At 46.3% G+C, this 21,367-nt stretch overlaps 1 protein-coding gene across 1 annotated transcript in view; it reads right to left on the bottom strand.

Moving 5' to 3' along the window:
• The window catches only part of LOC130356604 (uncharacterized), a 122,852-nt gene that overhangs the window by 91,622 nt on the left and 9,863 nt on the right, over positions 1-21,367 (bottom strand). The window contains exon 2 of the mRNA XM_056558367.1: positions 12,916-12,998. The gene's annotated coding sequence lies outside the window, so the exon portion shown is untranslated. The remainder of the gene's footprint in view (positions 1-12,915; positions 12,999-21,367) is intronic.

Here is a 21,367-nt window from a genome sequence, read left to right as displayed (position 1 = left end):
GGACACACCCTAATCCGTTCAGTGGAGCGCGCCTGCGGCCCCGGACATCTGAGGGCATAACATACCTGTTATTGCTCGATCTCAGGAGAAGGGGGGTTCATCATCGGGAGAAGAGAGTTGCAGGGTGCCCTTGAGTCAGCAAGGCGGTAGGTTGGCAGTCAGCGTGGTGTGGCAGTAGTGGAAATTCTGGAGCCAAATGTGCCCGGGGGAGGCCACCTGCTTCGCGGCAGCTTACCTTTCAGGGAGTTAGCGGGTTACCAGCACCGGTCGATGAAAGATAGAGACACTCTAATCCGTTCAGTGGAGCCTGCCTGCGGCCCCGGAAATCAGAGGGCATAACACACCTGGCATTGCTCGATCTCGCAATTGATCATGCAAAGGTAGGGGGTTATTAACCTCTTAAGGACCCAGGGCGTATGGATACGCCCTCACACCCTGGGCCTTAAGGACCCAGGGCGTACTAGTACGCCCTGGCGTTTTCCGGTCTCTGCCGCGCGCCGGGCAGAGATCGGAACCGGATGCCTGCTGAAATCCTTCAGCAGGCATCCAGGGCAAACGCCGAGGGGGGCCATGTAGGCCCCCCATGTCGGCGATCGCCGCAAATCGCAAGGGAAATCGCCCTTGCGATCTGCGGCGATACCGGGCTGTTCGGGTCTCTGGGACCCGACCGCCCGGTAATTTCGCATGATCCCGGCTGTCACAGACAGCCAGGACCATGCTAAAGAATAGGAGCGAGGTGGCAAGCCTGCCACCTCCTCCGATCCCCCTGCGATCTGTCGGTTAGTTAACCGACCAATCGCAGGAGGGGGGGCGGTTACTTCCTCCCATCCTGCCCATCCCCTGAAAGTACGGAGAGGACGGGAGGAAGACCGGAGGACGCGGCAGGGGACGGGGGAGTGCTGGGGACCGGCCCCGGTACTTACCTCATCCCTGAAGACCCGGATCCCGGCGGTGAAGACAGCGGCGGCGGCGACAGGTGAGTGGATCTTCAGCCGCGGTCGGGCCCTTTACAGCAATGCACGTCGCCATAAAGCGACATGCATTGCTGTATTGGGACCCTGTAAACTACAACTCCCAGCATGCCCAGACAGCCCTTGGCGTCTGGGCATGCTGGGAGTTGCAGTTTTGCAACATCTGGAGGTCCACAGTTTGGAGACCACTGTGCCCTTCCAGATGTTGCAAAACTACACATGCTCAGCATACCCTTACTGTCCAGGCATGCTGGGAGTTGTAGTTCTGTAACATCTGGCCCTTCAGATGTTGCAGAACTACAACTCCCAGCATGCCTGGACAGTTTTGGCATACTGGGAGTTGTAGTTTTGCAACATCTGGAAGGGCACAGATTGAGAACCACTGTATTAGTGGTCTGCAAACTGTAGTCCTCCAGATGTTGCAAAACTACAACTCCAAGCATGCTGGGAGTTATAGTTCGGAAACATCTGGCTCTAAAGATGTTGCCGAACTACTACTCCCAGCATGTTTGAGAATGTTTGGGAGTTGTGGGTTTGCAACAGCTGGAGGCACACTGGTTGGGAAACATTGTCTGTTTCCTAACTCAGTGTTTCCCAACCCGTGTTCCTCCAGCTGTTGCAAAACTATAACTACCAGCATGCACTGATAGACTGTGCATGCTGGGAGTTGTAGTTTTGCAACAGCTGGAGGTCCCCCCCTGTGAATGTACAGGGTACATTCACATGGGCAGGGGCTTACAGTGAGTATCAGGCTGCAAGTTTGCGATGCAGCAAATTTTGCGCGGCAGCTCAAACTCGCTGTAACCCCCCGCCCATGTGACTGTACCCTAAAAACACTACACTAACACAAAATAAAATAAAAAGTAAAAAACACTACATATACACATACCCCTACACAGCCCCCATCCCCTCCCCAATAAAAATGAAAAACGTCTGGTACGCCACTGTTTCCAAAATGGAGCCTCCAGCTGTTGCAAAACAACAACTCCCAGTATTGCTGGACAGCCGTTGACTGTCCAAGCATGCTGGGAGTTTTGCAACAGCTGGAGGCACCCTGTTTGGGAATCACTGGCGTAGAATACCCCTATGTCCACCCCTATGCAAATCCCTAATTCAGGCCTCAAATGCGCATGGCGCTCTCTCACTTTGGAGCCCTGTCGTATTTCAAGGCAACAGTTTAGGGCCACATATGGGGTATCGCAGTACTCGGGAGAAATTGCCTAACAAATTTTGGGGGGCTTTTTCTCCTTTCACCCCTTATGAAAATGTGAAGTTGGGGTCTACACCAGCATGTTAGTGTAAAAAAATTAATTTTTTACACTAACATGCTGGTGTTGCCCTATACTTTTTATTTTGACAAGAGGTAAAAGGGAAAAAAGCCCCCCAAAATTTGTAATGCAATTTCTCCCGAGTACGGAGATACCCCATATGTGGGCGCAAAGTGCTCTGGGGGCGCACAACAAGGCCCAGAAGGGAGAGTGCGCCATGTACATTTGAGGTGATTTGCACAGGTGTGGCTGATTGTTACAGCGGTTTTGACAAACGCAAAAAAAACTAAACCCCACATGTGACCCCATTTCGTAAACTACACCCCTCACGGAATGTAATGAGGCGTCCAGTGAGAATTTACCCCCCACTGGTGTCTGACAGATCTTTGGAACAGTGGGCTGTGCAAATTAAAAATGTTGTACAGACCACTGTTCCAAAGATCTGACAGACACCAGTGGGGGTAAATGCTCACTGTACCCCTTGTTACGTTCCTCAAGGGGTCTAGTTTCCAAAATGGTATGCCATGTGGGGGTTATTTTGCTGTCCTGGCACCATAGGGGCTTCCTAAATGCGAAGTGCCCCCCGAGCAAAATTTGCTCTCAAAAAGCCAAATATGACTCCTTCTCTTCTGAGCATTGTAGTTTGCCCATAGTGCACTTCGGGTCAACTTATGGGGTACCTGCATACTCAGAAGAGATGGGGTTTCAATTTTTGGGGGGTATTTTTTGCTATTAACCCTTGCAAAAATGTGAAATTTGGGGGGAAACACCCATTTTAATGAAATATTTTTTTTTTTTTACGTATGCAAAAGTCGTGAAACCCCTGTGGGGTATTAAGGCTCACTTTATTCCTTGTTACGTTCCTCAAGGGGTCTTGTTTCCAAAATGGTATGGCATGTGTTTTTTTTTGCTGTTCTGGCACCATAGGGGCTTCCTAAATGCAACATGCCCCCCAAAAACCATTTCAGAAAAACGTACTCTCCAAAATCCCCTTGTCGCTCCTTCGCTTCTGAGCACTCTACTGCGCCCGCCGAACACTTTACATAGGCATATGAGGTATGTCCTTACTCGAGAGAAATTGGGCTACAAAAATAAGTATACATTTTCTTCTTTTACCCCTCGTAAAAATTCAAAAATTGGGTCTACAAGAACATGCGAGTGTAAAAAATGAAGATTGTGAATTTTCTCCTTCACTTTCCTGCTATTCCTGTGAAACACCTAAAGGGTTAAAAGGCTGACCGAATATCATTTTGTATACTTTGGGGGGTGTAGTTTTTATAATGGGGTCATTTGTGGGGTATTTCTAAGATGAAGACCCTTCAAGTCCACTTCAAACCTGAACTGGTCCCTGAAAAATAGTGAGTTTGGAAATTTTGTGAAAAATTGGAAAATTGCTGCTGAACTTTGAAGCCCTCTGGTGTCTTCCAAAAGTAAAAACTTGTCAATTTTATGATGCAAACATAAAGTAGACATATTGTATATGTGAAAAAAAATTAAAATATTTTGAATATCCATTTTCCTTACAAACAGAGAGCTTCAAAGTTAGAAAAAAGCAAAATTTTCAAATTTTTCATAAAATTTTCAAATTTTTCACCAAGAAAGTTACAATTTTTTTTAACCACTATGTTAAAGTAGAATATGTCACGAAAAAACAATCTCGGAATCAGATTGATAACTAAAAGCATTCCAGAGTATTAATGTTTAAAGTGACAGTGGTCAGATGTTCAAAAAATGGCCGGGTCCTAAGGTGTAAAATGGCTGGGTCCTTAAGAGGTTAAAGCCTCTTGGGTACTGCTAAGGCCTACTCTTGACTGCTCCTGGGGCAATGTATGGGGTTCTTAAACACTCTTGGGTAGTGTTTTTTTTTTTTATTTACTGATAATTTTATCAGTAATAAAATTGAATTTTCCAGAATACTAATCGTTACACAACGGAACGCTTGTTACGTGTGATTTTTAATGAAAAAATAAAATAAAAAATACGGACAGGGATTAACTCTGCTTCATCATTTTGGGCAAAAAAAGTCCTTTGGTGATCTGATCTTTTGGAGACAGATGCGCTTACACACATATTGAATTAGTTTTTGTAAAAAAATTTCAATCATTGTGGGGTTTATTATTTTTGAGAAGAATGTCTTTGGGTGGTCCACCGTCCTGCATTATAGAGTCTTGTGAACTGTTGGATATGCGCTTGTTCTTACACAAAGGTATTTCTTTAAAAAATTTCTGAAATGATGTTTTTTTTGGGAGGTGATTGTGAAGCCCGGGTGTGTACTGGTGCATCAGCCAACTCCAGGCAATATATGGGTTCCTGATGCCGCAGAGGTGGGGCCTGGGTCTGGAAATTTCTAATTTTTGGATAGCGGGTGCTACCTATGAGAAATCTTTGTCAACAATTTCATATATTGTGTTGTTTTTTTTTTGGGGGGGGGGGGGGAATTATGAAGCCCTGGTGTGTGCTCTTGTATCAGCCAACTCCAGGCTGTGTCATGCAGGCAATATATGGGTTACTGATGCCACAGGGGTGGGGCCTGGTTCTGGAAATTTCAAATTTTTGGATAGCGGATGCTACCAATGAGAAATCTTTGACAAAAATTTCTCATTGTGTTGATTTTGGAGGGGGGATTGTGAAGCCCTGGTGTATACTGGTGCATCAGCCAACTCCAGGCTGTGTCCTTCAGGCAATATATGGGTTACTGATGCCGCAGAGGTGGGGCCTGGGTCTGTTAATTTCAAATTTTTGGATAACGGGTGCTACCAATGAGAAAGCTTTGTCAAAAATTTCATATATTGTGTTGTTTTTTGGGGGGGATTGTGAAGCCCTGGTGTGTAGTGTACTAGTGCATCAGCCAACTCCACGCTGTGCCATTCAGCCACTAAATGGTCTCCTCTTGCTGCCAACATGTCCACGCTATGTCATTCAGTCACTATATGGTCTCCTGACACTGATGCCACCACCAGGCTCTGTCATTGTGCTGCTGTGCGGCAGTGATTCTAAGAGCGATGCCGGTAATCTGCATGCTATTCTGAATAACAGTATTATTTCACTACCCCAACACACTCCATATGCGTTTTAGGACACAGCAAAGTGTTCTATACCCCTATAGAGGCTGTATGTAGGCTAGAAATAGCCTTTTTTAATATCGATTTGCCGCGAATAAATTTGGATCGAAACAAACTTTTCGGGAAAATTCGGCGAATCGGCCGAATCAAATTTTTTTTAAAGTTTGCTCATGTCTACCGATTATCTGTGGAGGTTAGGCCCGATAGCAAATAACTTATACCGATATTCCGGTATAAGTTATCGGCTATTTATCCCCCCGCGACAACGCTGCAGATCACTGATTTAAAGCGGGTGCTTTAAATCAATGAACTGCAGCGGCTTTTGCGGTGCCATAGACCACCGTTGCCACTCGCTTCTCTCCCCTGCCTGTCCGGGGGTCCTCCTGAGTCCTATCACCACCACCGCCCTCCCCCCCACTGCTGCACCGCTCCGCGCTCCCTTCCGCGCCACTGCACCACGCCGCACCCCCCACCGCACTGCTCCGGCCCCATTGCCTCCCCCATCCCCGGTTTTATAATAACCTGTTCCCGGGGTCCACTCTACATCTGGCTCCGGTGGTGTCCTCCTGAGCTGTCACTGTGCGCACTGACGGTGACGTCGCGTCATGTCACTCGTCATTGCGCACAGCGTAACGCAGGACGCAGAAGGAGCCAGAAGTAGCGTGGACCCCGGGAACAGGTAATTAAAAAACCGGGGGATGGGGGAGGCAATGGGGTCGGGGCGGTGCGGTGGAGCTTTTGCAAAACTACAACTCCCAGCATGCCAAGTTTTGCAACACTTGGAGGCATTCTGGTTGGTAAACACAGATATAGAGGTAAGGGGACAGATTGTTCAGCAAAATTACATATTTTTTAAACCCAGACATTCTGGGGGAGATTCACAAAAACTACTGTAATTTCTGTTCCAGCGATATTATTCACAATTTTTTTTCTCCTCACATTTCAAATGTCTCTTTTTCTGCTTTGAAAATATGTGAAAATTCATTTTTGCACCACTTTTTTTTTTTGTGCCAAAATTGTCGATTTTTGCGCCAACTTTTACATCCAGGGAAATTCTGGTGGAAACATCTCACGAAATATTCCATGGTTACTAGTGCCCAGACAAGTGATAACTGTATAAATAAAATATTTCTGAGCTTAAATGTGAGTGCAGGTGCAGTTACCAAGAAAAAAATGTAAATAAAAGTATATATATATATATATATATATATATATATATATATATATATATATAACATTATTCAATAATAATTTTTTTTATTAATACTTACATAACCCCCCCCCCCCCAAAAAAAAAAATATAAAAAAACACTAAACAATAAAACTGCAACCATTTCTGTGATTTCTACACTATCAAAAAGCTGGTGTGAAATTTTTGATGTAAACTGGACTCTCACCCCACGTATAAATATCATGTAAAGCAGAAAATATACGCGGACACGCCCACTTTTGACGTGAACAGTGTAAACTGCGGCACAAAGCTCTTTAAACATGTGGTGATACTTTTCGCACAAAAATAGATTTTTCATTTTATTTTTTGGTGCAAAATTCTTTGAGAATCTCCCACTCTGTGTACTTTATACAGATTTATGATTTTACTATTATGCAGAGTTTTGTTCGGCCCACCTGCTGCTCCAGCACTTCTAGCTATGAGCAGTGAGCAGTGTACCATGGGAGGTAGAGGAGTGCACGGTAGAGCGAGGGGGGGGGGGCGTTTCTATATTTGCACAAAATTTATCAAAGGACATGCACATCTTTAATAAATCTTGAGCAACAGTATAAATTAGAGAAGCAGTGTAAAGGGGTAGAACTGTGTCTACAATAGACATGTAATGATACATGTCCCCCACTGCCCCTATATACACACACATGGCCATCATACACAGCTTCTATATGCACATACACTGCCACTATATAGACACACATCCATCATAAATATATACACTGGCCCACATTTATCATTGTAGGTGTAAGTGAAGCATTTTTGTGTGTGCTGGTAATGTGTAGGAGCACCATATTTATTAAATGTTCACAAAGCATATGATACATTTTGTGCAGGTCACATTTTCTCAAATTTCTCTCTTCACATACACTAAAAATCTACGCCAGGTCTGGGATGGTGTAGTTTTAGAGACTTTTCAGTGGCTTTGCGCCTTTTTACAAAAAGGCGCAGTTCATAAATCCCTTCTATATCATGTGTATTGCCAAAATCAGTGGATTGCAACTCAAAATCAGCAGAAATGTGTAAACAAAAAGGCGCAAATAAACCCTGCTTGCGCCTTTTTGTAGACACAAAAAACAGTCTAAAGACAATGATAAATGTCGGCCACTGCCTCTATATACACACACTGCCCCTTTATACACACATGGCTAGGGCTGCAACGATTAATCGATGCAATCGATAAAAAATCGATAACGGGATTCGTTGTCGACTAATCCCGTTATCAAATAATCGCCCGATTCGTTGTCTGCCATCAGTGGCGGCATTGAATGAATGAATGAAGCCGACATGTCTCCGCTGCTGCCCTGCTCCTAGTGCAATCAGCCACAGCCGGGACATGTTTATTCTATGCTGCTCATCTCTGTCGGGTAAAGAGATGAGCAGCAGAGAATAGACATATCCCGGCGCTGCACTAGGAGCAAGGCAGCAGTGGGGACATGTCGGGCTGCGGCAGCAGGGCCCCCTTTAGACCGCAGCCCCCACCCTTGTATACAGCTCACCTACAGCTGTACTCTGTCGCGTACTGCCGCTCCGCTGCCCTGTTCTCTCGTCCGTATCACGTTGTCCTATGGAGGACCATGTGACATACATGTCACTCCTCCTCCTCCCCTGCGCCCGACGTAACGTTACGGAGTGACGTGTGTGTCACATGGTCCTCCATAGCACAACGTGATGCGGACGGGAGAACTGTGCAGCGGAGCGGCAGCCCCTGACAGAGGACAGCTGCAGGTGAGCTGTCTACAAGGGTGGGGGCTGCGGTCTAAAGGAGGGCCCTTCTGTCTAAAGGGGGGGGGGGTGCTGTTTAAAGGGGGGTCTCTGCAGTCTAAAGGGGGGTCCCTGCTGTCTAAAGGGGGGGTCCTGCTGTCTAAAGGGGGAGGCCCTGCTGTCTAAAGGGGGGCGGGGCTGCTATCTAAAGGGGGGGTCTTCTGTCTAAAGGGGGGGGCTGCTGTCTAAAGGGGGGTCCTGCTGTCTAAAGGGGGGGGGGCTGTTGTCTAAAGGGGTCTGTAAAAGCAATGTTCTGCAGTCTGCATATACACATGTGTATAGGAGTGCTATATAAAAAAAAAGGAAAAAAAATTACTTTTACTTCTCCCCCAATAAAAATTAGCTCCCCCATTTCCTATAGCTATACAAAAAAAGTTAAATAATTATTATTTTTAAATATTTGATACTACCGCATGCTAACTGTCTGAACTATTAAAATATTAGCGAATCATTAACATTTTTTTTTTTTTATAGTTTAATAGTTACCCATGCGGCAGTATCAAATTATGCTGGTTTCTGTACAGGATCATTAATAATGATCCTGTACAGCAACCGGTTTAAACTTGAAAAAAAAATAAAAAAATATAAAATTGCTGCTATTTGGTCACATCACATGCTAGAAACTTTTAATATGGCCATTGTACATAGTTTTTCAAGTAGAATCAGCTGAACCCCTTTTTTATGGCATTTTGACATTTTTTCCAATTAATCGATTAATCGATAAAATTATCGACAACTAATCGATTATTAAAATAATCGTTAGCTGCAGCCCTACACATGGCCATCATACACACATACACAGCTTCTATACGTATATACACTGCCACTACATATACACACACTGCCATCATACACACATATACAGCCACTATATACACATACACTGCCACTGTATATACACACACATCCATCATACATATATACACTGCCTCTATATACACACTGCCCCTTTATACACACATGGCCATCATACACACATACATCCACTATATACACATACACTGCCACTGTATATACACACACATCCATCATACATATATACACTGCCTCTATATACACACTGCCCCTTTATACACACATGGCCATCATACACACATATACATCCACTATATACACATACACTGCCACTGTATATACACACACAGCCATCATACACACATATACAGCCACTATATACACACACTGCCACTGTATATACACACACATCCATCATAAATATATATACACTGCCTCTATATACACACACTGCCCCTTTGTACACACATGGCCATCATACACATACACAGCTTCTATATGCATATACACTGCCCCTATATATACACACACTGCCATCATACACACATATACAGCCACTATATACACATACACTGCCACTGTATATATACACACACACACAGCCATCATACACACATATACAGCCACTATATACAAACACTGCCACTGTATATACACACACATCCATCATAAATATATAAACTGCCTCTATATACACACACTGCCCCTTTATACACACATGGCCATCATACACACATACACAGCTTCTATATGCATATACACTGCCACTATATAGACACACACTGCCATCATACACATACACAGCTTCTATATGCATATACATTGCCACTATATAGACACACACTGCCATCATACACATATATACAGCCACTATATACACATACACTGCCACTGTATATACACATACAGCCATAATAAATATATACACTGCCTCTATATACACACACTGCCCCTTTATACACACATGGACATCATACACATACACAGCTTCTATATACACACACTGCCCCTTTATACACACATGGCCATCATACACACATACACAGCTTCAATATACACACACTGCGCAGGGATGTGGAAATCCTATCGCCCAATGCCCGGGACATGTAGTTTCGGGCGCTGGGCAGGTGAATTTGTCATAGATTTAGCCCTGTATTGGACAAGCAGGGACAGACCGACTTCCCCCTTATTTTTCTTTTATGCCGGTGTGAGGCGCAGGAGCCTATGCAAGTCTGAACCTCACACCGGCGCTCATGGTGTATGGAGGGGGCGGTGGCGGCCCTCAGCTGATTTCAGTAGCCAGGGGCCGCTGCTCAGAGCCTCCCCAGCCGGTGTGAGGGGATCTCACCTCACAGCTCCTCCCCTCCGCTCTTCAAAGTTTGCCGAAGCTAGAGCCAGGAGGAGCGAGGGTAGAGCCCGAGGTCGCACGTCTGCAGGAGATGATTAAGCCAAGCCCCCTCATCCCCCCTCCCGGAGTATGGAGAGCTCAGCTCTGCATAATACAAGACAGGGGGAGAATGAGGATGTACACAGCTCCTCCCCTCCCCTGCTCTGTCTACACAGGACCTAATTTATAACGGGGAGGTTTCAAGTTTTCACAGGGGAAAATACTGAGCAGGGGGAGGGGAGAGGACATGTGTGAGGAGACATACTGCACTGCACGGGCTGGGGATTTCACCTCACACTGGCTCAGGTGGTTGTATATGTATGTAATGTATGATTGGGGGGGGGGGGTGTATCAGCGGCAGGTATATGTATGATGTGTGCATATGTATGGTGTATGTGTCATGTGTATATATGATGTGTGTATGTGTAATGTTTGAATGTAATGTATGATATAGGGGGTAGTGGCAGGTGTATGTATGATGTGTGCAAATATATGGTGTGAGTGTATGTGTATATATGATGTGTGTATGGTGTATGTGTGTATGTAATGTATGATGTGGGGTGGGCAACAGCAGGTGTATGTATGGTGTATATTTATGGTGTGAGTGTATGTGTATATATGATGTGTGTATGGTGTATGTGTGTATGTAATGTATGATGTGGGGTGGGCAGCAGCAGGTGTATGTATGATGTGTGCATATGTATGGTGTATATTTATGGTGTGAGTGTATGTGCATATATGATGTGTGTATGGTGTATGTGTGATGTGTGTATGTAATGTATGATATAGGGGGCAGTGGCAGGTGTATGTATGATGGGGGGATTCATCAATCTTTATAGAGTAATTTTAAGTGTATTTTCTTGCGCAAAATCTTGCGCAATGATATTTTCTGCGTTCTTTATGTGCGTCTTTTTTGGTGGAACTTTTCTACAGATGTCACCCTTCGGGTGTACCGTAGAGCCATTTTTCCCATAGACATCGATTTACTAACTGTGTTTGTTTTTTTTGGACGCACAAAAAGAACGCAAGTGTCATTTTTTTGCGCAAATATACACCACCTCGGAGGACACGTACCAAAGTGTGTATTTTCACACAATAAGGACTGAAACTCCCATCATAGACAGACTCTGCCCATGATGGAAGTTATAGTCCAGGGGCTGAGGTGCAGATCGCACTGGGTCATTATCCAGAGACCCGCTGCGATCCGCATTTATTAACTGTAAAAGCCGGCGATACATGCGGCTTCACTGCGCTGACACTTCTATATACACTGTCATAATTCATAATCCCCGCCGCCTAGAGAGGAGAGCTCTGATTGGTCAATAGCTATTCTCCAATCAGAGCTCCCCTCTCCCGGCAGGGATTATGAATCTTTACAGTCTATATAGAAGCCGGTGGCAGCGTGATGTAGCTGCATGTACCACCAGCTTTTTAATTTAAATGCAGATCGCAGCAGATCATTTTGGAGATTTGCTGCGATCCGCATTACATCAGTGGCTCCCCAATTTAACCTGTTCCTGCAGAATGACATATATAAATGTCATGATGTGCAGGTAGTTCGCGGATCATGACATTTTTATATGTCATGCAGTTAACCCGGCGATCACACGGGCTAACTGGCAGAAGTCCCGCTGTTACCAGCGGGGGACAACTTCTGCAAGCCCCCCCAGGACCAACTGTGGATGGTCTTGGTCAGCGATCATTGTGGTTGGTCCCTGTGGACCAATCACAGTGATCGCTGACTCTGGGGGGTTAAAGTTCAGATCCGCCGCTCTTCCAGCACCTAGAAGTCGGGTAGAGCGGGGTAGGAGGATCCCGGAAGCTGCGGGGGGCCGCGGCACATACCTGCTGTGGGACCGGCGGGGACGGCATGGACCGGGGACCGTCTAGAAGGCAGCTGCGGCAGGTAAGTGGAAGTAGCAGTGAAGATCGCCGTAAAGTGATATTCACTGCTGCTTCTAGTAGTTTCAAAACTACAACTCCCAGCATGCCCAGACAGCCTTTGACTGTCTGGGCATGCTGGGAGCAGGGGCGGATCCAGAGTAGAGTCTCGGGAGGGGCACTATTAGAGTATTTTGTGTTGGCGGACAGAAAATAAGATGTTGCTTATGGAACTTACAATATTATTTAATGTATCATACAGTCCTAACCTTGTTTAAGACTCTTAGGCCGTGCTCACATGTCAGAATAATAATCAAATATACCAATTGCCACAGAATGGGAAAGTGCTAAAGAAGTTTTTACCATTTAAAACTACAGCTCCTAGTCTGACCTAAGCAGTGGTAAGGGGATGCTGGGAGTTGTTGTTTCACCCATCATTACTGCAGAACTTCTTCAGTGACTCCAGCTCTGAAGGGACACACACAGGAGGATACAGAATGATATCAGTGACTACAGGTGACATCTTCTCTATAGTCTTTCCTTATCTAATTCAGATGCTACATACCACCGGGACTTGTTCCAGCTAAATCTTCTCTCTGCAGAACTTGACGCCCAGATGGCTCCTCACAATGTCAGCGGATTCTGATCCTTTATATGAAAACAATAATTATTATAAACCTGCCAGACACTGTATTCTTCGAATATAATACTGGCACATACCTTCTGAATATAATTCTGACACACTGTACCCCAGAATAAACAACACACTGTACCCTCTGAATATAATACTGCCACACACCGTACCCTCTGAATATAATACTATCATATACTGCACCCTCTGAATATAACACTACCACACACTGTGCCCTCTAAATTTAATACTAGCAAACACTGCACTCTCTGAATATAATACTACCACACACTGTGCCCTCTGAATATAATACTACCACACTGTGCCCTCTAAATTTAATATTACCAAACACTACACACTCTGAATATAATACTACCACACACTGTACCCTCTGAATATAATACTACCACACACTGTGCCCTCTGAATATAATACTACCACGCTGTGCCCTCTACATTTAATACTACCAAACACTGCACTCTCTGAATATAATACTACCACACACTGAACTCTCTGAATATAATACTAGCACACACTGTACCCTCTGAATATAATACTACCACACACTGTGCCCTCTGAATATAATACTACCACACTGTGCCCTCTAAATTTTATACTACCAAACACTGCACTCTCTGAATATAATACTACCACACACTGCACTCTCTGAATATAATACTACCACACACTGTGCCCTCTGAATATAATACTACCACACTGTGCCCTCTAAATTTAATACTACCACACACTGCACTCTCTGAATATAACTTGCTGTGCAGTGCACCCTCTGAATAAAATACCCAAATGTTTTGTGGCCCATAAAAAAACGTACCACCCCAGAAATTCCTCAGAATCTACAATATACTTCTGAAATGCAGAACACTCTGTGCCTTCACATATAGTAATAATGCCCCATCTTGTGCCCCTACATATAATAATTATGACCCGTCCTGTTCCCCTCACATAATAATGCCCTGTGCCCCTAGCATATATTGCCCCCTGTGCTGTGCCCTTCACATATAATTCCCCCGTTCTTTGCCCCTCACATATAATGCCCCCATCATGCACCCCTCATGTATAATGCCCCCATCATGCACCCCTCACATATAATGCCCCGTGCTGTGCCCTTCACATATAATGCCCCGTTCTTTGCCCCTCACACATAATGCCCCCGTTCTTTGCCCCTCACACATAATGCCCCCATCATGCGCCCCTCACATATAATGCCCCCTGTCCTGTCCCCTCAGGGGGCATTATATGTGAGGGGCACAGCACAGGGGGCATTATATGTTTGGGGCACATGACAGGAGCATTATATGTGAGGGGCGCATGATAGTGCATTATATATGAGGGGCACAGGATGGGGGCATTATATATGAGGGGCGCATGATGGGGGCATTATATGTGAGGGGCACAGCACAGGGGGCATTATATGTGATGGGCACAGCACGGGCATTATATGTGAGGGGAACAGCACAGGGGACATTATGTGTGGGGCACAGCACAGGGGGCATTATATGTGTGGGGCACAGAACAGGGGGCATTATATCATATAATGCCCCCTGTGCTGTGCCCCATACATATGCCCCCTGTGCTGTGCCCCATACATATAATACCCCCTGTGCTGTGACCTCCACACATATAATTCATATGTGTGGGCACAGCACATGGGGGCATTATATGTGAGGGGCACAGCACAGGGGGTATTATATGTGTGGGGCACAGCACAGGGGGCATTATATGTGAGGGGCACAGCACAGGGGGCCCCCCTGTCATGTGCTCTTCACATATAGTGCCCCCAGTGCTTTGCCCTGCAGCCCCTCACATTAAAAATTCCCCCCTAAGTTTTTAAATCCCCCTCCCCACTCCTCCTGTACAATATAGTGCCCTTAACAGTGGCACATATTCTATCCCCCAAATCCCCTGAGCATACTCTTAGTACTTACAGTATGCTGGCCGCGGGGACGGGATTTCCGGGCGCCGGCGCGATGATGTGACGTCATCGCGCCGGCCTGCAGTGGATCGCGTCCCCGCAGCTCACATGCTGTGTACTCACAGTGTGTGACAGTCAAGGTTAGTGAATGGTGGAGCTCCACCATTCTAGGGGGCAGCAATCTCGAGGGGCCACTGGCTGGGAGTTGTAGCTTTGCAACATCTGGAGGGCCGCAGTTTGGACACCACTGTGCAGTGGTCTCCAATCTGTGCTCTTCCAGATGTTGCAAAACTACAACTCTCAGCATGGCCAGACAGTCCAGGCATGCTGGGAGCTGTAGTTCTGTAACATCTGGCCCTTCAGATGTTGCCGAACTACAACTTCCAGCATGCCTGGGCAGTCTGGGCATGCTTGAAGTTGAAGTTTTGCAACAGCTGGAGGCACACAGGTTGGGAAACTACAACTCCCAGCATGCTCAGACAGCCGAAGGGAATGCTGGGAGTTGTAGTTTTGCAACAACTGGAGGAGGACAGTTGGGAGACCGCTAAGTAGTGGTGTCCAAACTGTAGCCCTCCAGATGTTGCAAAACTTCAACTCCAAGCATGCCCAGACTGTCCAGGCATGCTTTGAGTTGTAGTTAGGCAACGTTTGAAGGGCCAGATGTTACAAAACCACAACTCCCAGCATGTCTGGACTGCCTGGGCATGCCGGGAGTTGTAGTTTTGCAACAACTGGAGGCGCGCTGGTTGGGAAACATTGTCTGTTTTCTAACTCAGTGTTTCCCTACCTGTGTGCCTCCAGCTGTTGCAAAACTATAACTCCCAGCATGCACTGACAAACCGCACATGTTGGGAGTTGTAGTTTGGCAACAGCTGGAGGCGTACGGGTTGGGAAACACTAACAGTTAAGTAACAAACTCTCAGTGTTTTGCAACCAGTGTGCCTCCAGCTGTTGCTTAACTACAGCCCCCTATGATGGGAGTTGTAGTTTAGCAACAATTGGAGGCTCCCTTTTTAATAACACGCTGCATTATGTGCGCTCTTCCCAGGGGAGAGCACAAAAAATGTACTAACCCATATTTCTTCAGATTCGGTGGACTTCGACGATGACTAGCGTTTTTTTATTTATTTATTTCAATAAAATGGTTAAAGAGGCCTGTGGAGGAGTGATTTTTTTTTATTAAAATTTTTTTTCAATGTGTCCGTGTTTTTTATAATTGAATTTTCAGGGTTAGTAGGGGAAGCTGTCTTATAGACAGAATCCATTACTAAGCCAGGGCTTAGCGTTAGCCCCAAAAACAGCTAGCGCTAACCCCCAATTATTACCCCGGTACCCACCACCACAGGGGTGCCAGGAAGAGCTGGTACCAACAGGCCCGGAGCGTCAAAAATGGCGCTCCTGGGCCTAGGCGGTAACAGTCTGGCGTTATTTAGGCTGGGGACCCTGGTAACGCCAGGCTGTTGCTGCTTGGTTGGTATCTGGCTGATACTGAAAATAGGGGGAACCCTATGTGTTTTTTTTATAAATAAAAAAAGTGTGTGGTTCCCTAATTTTTTCAGTATCGGCCAGATACCAACCAAGCAGCAACAGCCTGTGGCGGTAGGTACTGGGGTAATAATTGGGGGTTGGCATTAGCTGTTTTGGGGGCTAAAGCTAAGCCCCAGCTTAGTAATGGATTCTGTCTACAAGATGGCTTCCACTACTAAGCCTAAAAATTCAATTATAAAAAACACAACACAATGAAAAAAAACATTTTATTTAAAAAAAACACTCCCCTACAGCCCTCGTTAACCCCTTGACATAAAAAAAAAGAACGCTGTTCATCATTCCAATCCACAAAATCTGACATAGTCCTCTGCATTCACGTATCTAAATTTAAAAGATAAAAAAAAATATTTAGTAATTTTTTTTTGTTTCCACACACAAGCAAAAATGCAATAAAAAAACACAAGAAAAACTGACAAAGCGCAGGAAAAAGCTGGGACAGTTTTTTCGGCGTTTTTTATGATGCATAAAAAATCTCAATGGAGCTAGCTACAGCTCTCCCACCGCTAATAGCCTGGCATGCTTCGATCGCTGTGGCCGGCTATTAAACCATTAGATCACCACTGTCAAAGTTGACAGCAGTGTCTAAAGGGATCTTATAACCACCCCTGGTGGTCTAGTGGAGTGGATCATACTATTTTGGTTGAAATTATTTTATCTACCAGGACAAGTGGATTTTCTTGAGGGACAAGTAGATTGTGTTCCGCTTTAATCCCTTGGACAAGTCCTTTTTTTTTTTTTTTCCCACCCCCCTGCTGCCACATTATACACACATGGCCATCATACACATACACAGCTTCTATATACATATACACTGCTACTATATAGACACACACTGCCATCATACACACATATACAGCCACTATATACACATACACTGCCACTGTATATACACACACATCCGTCATAAATATATACACTGCCTCTATATACACATGAACTGCCCCTTTATACACACATGGCCATCATACACATACACAGCTTCTATATACATATACACTGCCACTATATAGACACACACTGCCATCATACACACATATACAGCCACTATATACACATACACTGCCACTGTATATACACACACATCCGTCATAAATATATACACTGCCTCTATATACACACACTGCCCCTTTATATACACATGGCCCAGGGGCGGACACAGACAGCAGAGGGCCCCTGTGCAAAGAGTGTGCCTGGGCCCCCTCATGTACCTAGACCCCACCGGAGGGCCTCCACTTACCCCGCGCGTGTAGTGTCGCCACTTGCCAATTCCACCACAGGAATGGAACGGCTCCTGAGGTGGGCTCCGGGTGGCCTCTGTCCCTCTCAGTGTGTGGCCCAGTGAGTACTCCCATGGGTCAGCCTGACCCGTATCTAGCTGGGAGGCAGAGGGCAGTGCTCCCCTTTACATTCACACCCCTGGACTTAGCACGACACCCCTTGGCAACCCCATGTTCCTTGCCTTCTTATCCTTAGTGATAGAAGTGACTTACAGGCAGGGCCAGATTGGGACCAAAAATAGGCCCAGGCATTTTAAAATAAACAGCCCATTTTTATGGTGGGGGTCTGACTCATGGGACCCCACCAATCACCTTGGTTCAAGTGGCTCCCCAGATGTTGGAAAGCTGCAACTCCCATCATGTCTGAAGTGACTACAGCTCTGATGGGACAGTTAGGAAAATACACAATGATATCACTGACCTGAGTGACGTCTTCTCTGTTGTCTTTACTTTTCTTCTTCATCTGGTCCAGACACCAGGATTTCTTCCATCTTCTCTGCAGAGTCTGACACCTGGACATCATTGGTTCCTTAATTTGTCAGTAGATCCTCATCCTCTGTATGATGACAATAATCATTATAACCTTGCCAAATACTGTACCCCCTGAATCCTGAATATAATACTGCGAACCACTGTACCCCCTGAATACTGCCAACCTCTGTACCCCTGAATATAATACTGCCAACCACTGTACCCCCGAATATAGTACTGCCAAATACTGTACCCCTGAATATAATACTGCCAACCACTGTACTCTATTAATATAATACTGCCAACCACTGTACCCTGAATATAATACTGCCAACCACTGTACCCCTGAATATAATACTGCCAACCACTGTACCGCTGAAAATAATACTGCCAACCACTGTACCCCTGAATATAATACTGCCGACCACTGTACCCCCCGAATATAATACTGCCAAATACTGTACCCCTGAATATAATACTGCCAACCACTGTACTCTATTAATATAATACTGCCAACCACTATACACCACTGAATCACCCCATACACCCCACGCACTCCATCCTCAGTCTCCTCATCACCCCATACACCCCACGCACCCCATCCTCAGTCTCATCCCCCCATACACCCCACACAACCCATCCTCAGTCTAATCATCACCCCCATACACCCCACGCACCCCATCCTCAGTCTCATCACCCCATGCACCCCACACAACCCACCCTCGGTCTTCTCATCACCCCATACACCCCACACACTCCATCCTCGGTCTCCTCATCACCCCATGCACTCTATCCTCAGTCTCCTCATCACCCCCATATACCCCATACTCAGTCTCCTCATCACCCCATACACCCCACGCACCCCATCCTCAGTCTCATCACCCCATACACCCCACACACCCCGTCTTCAGTCTCCTCATCACCCCATACACCCCACACACCCCATCTTCAGTCTCCTCATCACCCCATACACCCCACGCACCCCATCCTCAGTCTCCTCATCACCCCATGCACTCCATCCTCAGTCTCCTCATCACCCCATGCACTCCATCTTCAGTCTCCTCATCACCCCATGCACTCCATCCTCAGTCTCCTCATCACCCCATGCATTCCACCCTCAGTCTCCTCATCACCCCATACACCCCATGCACTCCATCCTCATCACCCCATACAATCCATGCACTCCATCCTCAGTCTCCTCATCACCCCATGCACCCCATCCTCAGTCTCCTCATCACCCCATACACCCCATCCTCAGTCTCCTCATCACCCCATGCACTCCATCCTCAGTCTCCTCATCACCCCATACAACCCACGCACCCCATCCTCAGTCTCCTCATCACCACATGCACCCCATCCTCAGTCTCCTCATCACCCCATACACCCCACGCACTCCATCCTCAGTCTCCTCATCACCCCATACACCCCACGCACTCCATCCTCAGTCTCCTCATCACCCCACGCACTCCATCCTCAGTCTCCTCATCACCCCATGCACTCCATCCTCAGTCTCCTCATCACCCCATGCACTCCATCCTCAGTCTCCTCATCACCCCATACACCCCACGCACTCCATCCTCAGTCTCCTCATCACCCCACGCACTCCATCCTCAGTCTCCTCATCACCCCATGCACCCCATCCTCAGTCTCCTAATCACCACATACACCCCATGCACCCCATCCTCAGTCTCCTCATCACCCCATGCACTCCATCCTCAGTCTCCTCATCACCCCATACACCCCATGCACTCCATCCTCAGTCTCCTCATCACCCCATGCACTCCATCCTCAGTCTCCTCATCACCCCATACACCCCATGCACTCCATCCTCTTCACCCCATACACCCCATGCACTCCATCCTCAGTCTCCTCATCACCTCATATACCTTAAGCACCTCATCAATATTACACAGCTGACACCCCCCAGTCCTTATCAACATTAAACCCCCTAATCACTACACCCCTGACCCCCCCCCTCTGGTCCTCCTTATCAACACTACGCTCTCCCAGACCCCCAATACTCCTTATCATTACACCACCAACCTCTTCAACACCCCTCCTGTCCTCTTCATCATCATTACAATCCCCTCCCCCCACGCCCTGCACCCGACCGTCGCTCTCCTCACCTTATCTGCTCAGCGATGCGGCCGTGTGAGGCGGGAGGGTTGGCTGCTCCTGTCGCTTCTGCCAGGGTCAGAGGCCATGACACGTGACATCAGGGGCTTGGAACAGACGTGCGTGCCTGCGCGGGGCACGTCTGTTCCCATCTCTTCCGGCCGAGGTAAATTACTGCTGTCAGCGGCAGGTCCGGGACCTGTTGCTGCAGCATAGAGTATGAAGTACTGGCAGGGGGCCCTGCAGGGGCCCAGTCTGTGAGGCCCAGGCTGTGACCTGGGCTACTAGGTGGGCCCCCTAACACGCTGGGCCCCTGTGCAGCGAACCGGCTGAACAAGTAATATGTCCGCCCCTGACATGACCATCATACACACATACACAGCTGCTATATGCATATACAATGCCACTATATAGACACACACTGCCATCATACACACATATACAGCCACTATATACACATACACTGCCACTGTATATACACATACAGCCATCATAAATATATACACTGCCTCTATATACACATGCACTGCCCCTTTATACACACATGGCCATCATACACATACACAGCTTCTATATACATATACACTGCCACTATATAGACACACACTGCCATCATGCACACATATACAGCCACTATATACACATACACTGCCACTGTATATACACACACATCCATCATAAATATATACATTGCCTCTATATACACACACTGCCCCTTTATACACACATGGCCATCATACACATACACAGCTTCTATATATATATACACTGCCACTATATAGACACACACTGCCATCATATACAGCCACTATATACACATACACTGCCACTGTATATACACACACATCCATCATAAATATATACACTGCCTCTATATACACACACTGCCCCTTTATATACACATGGCCATCATACACACATACACAGCTGCTACATGCATATACACTGCCACTATATAGACACACACTGCCATCATACACACATCTACAGCCACTATATACACATACACTGCCACTGTATATACACATACAGCCATCATAAA

The sequence above is a fragment of the Hyla sarda genome, chromosome 2 (assembly GCF_029499605.1).
Source record: "Hyla sarda isolate aHylSar1 chromosome 2, aHylSar1.hap1, whole genome shotgun sequence".
Taxonomy (NCBI): domain Eukaryota; kingdom Metazoa; phylum Chordata; class Amphibia; order Anura; family Hylidae; genus Hyla; species Hyla sarda.
The sequence above is the reverse complement of the archived record's forward strand: the minus strand, read 5'-3'. Positions and strand labels throughout refer to the sequence as shown.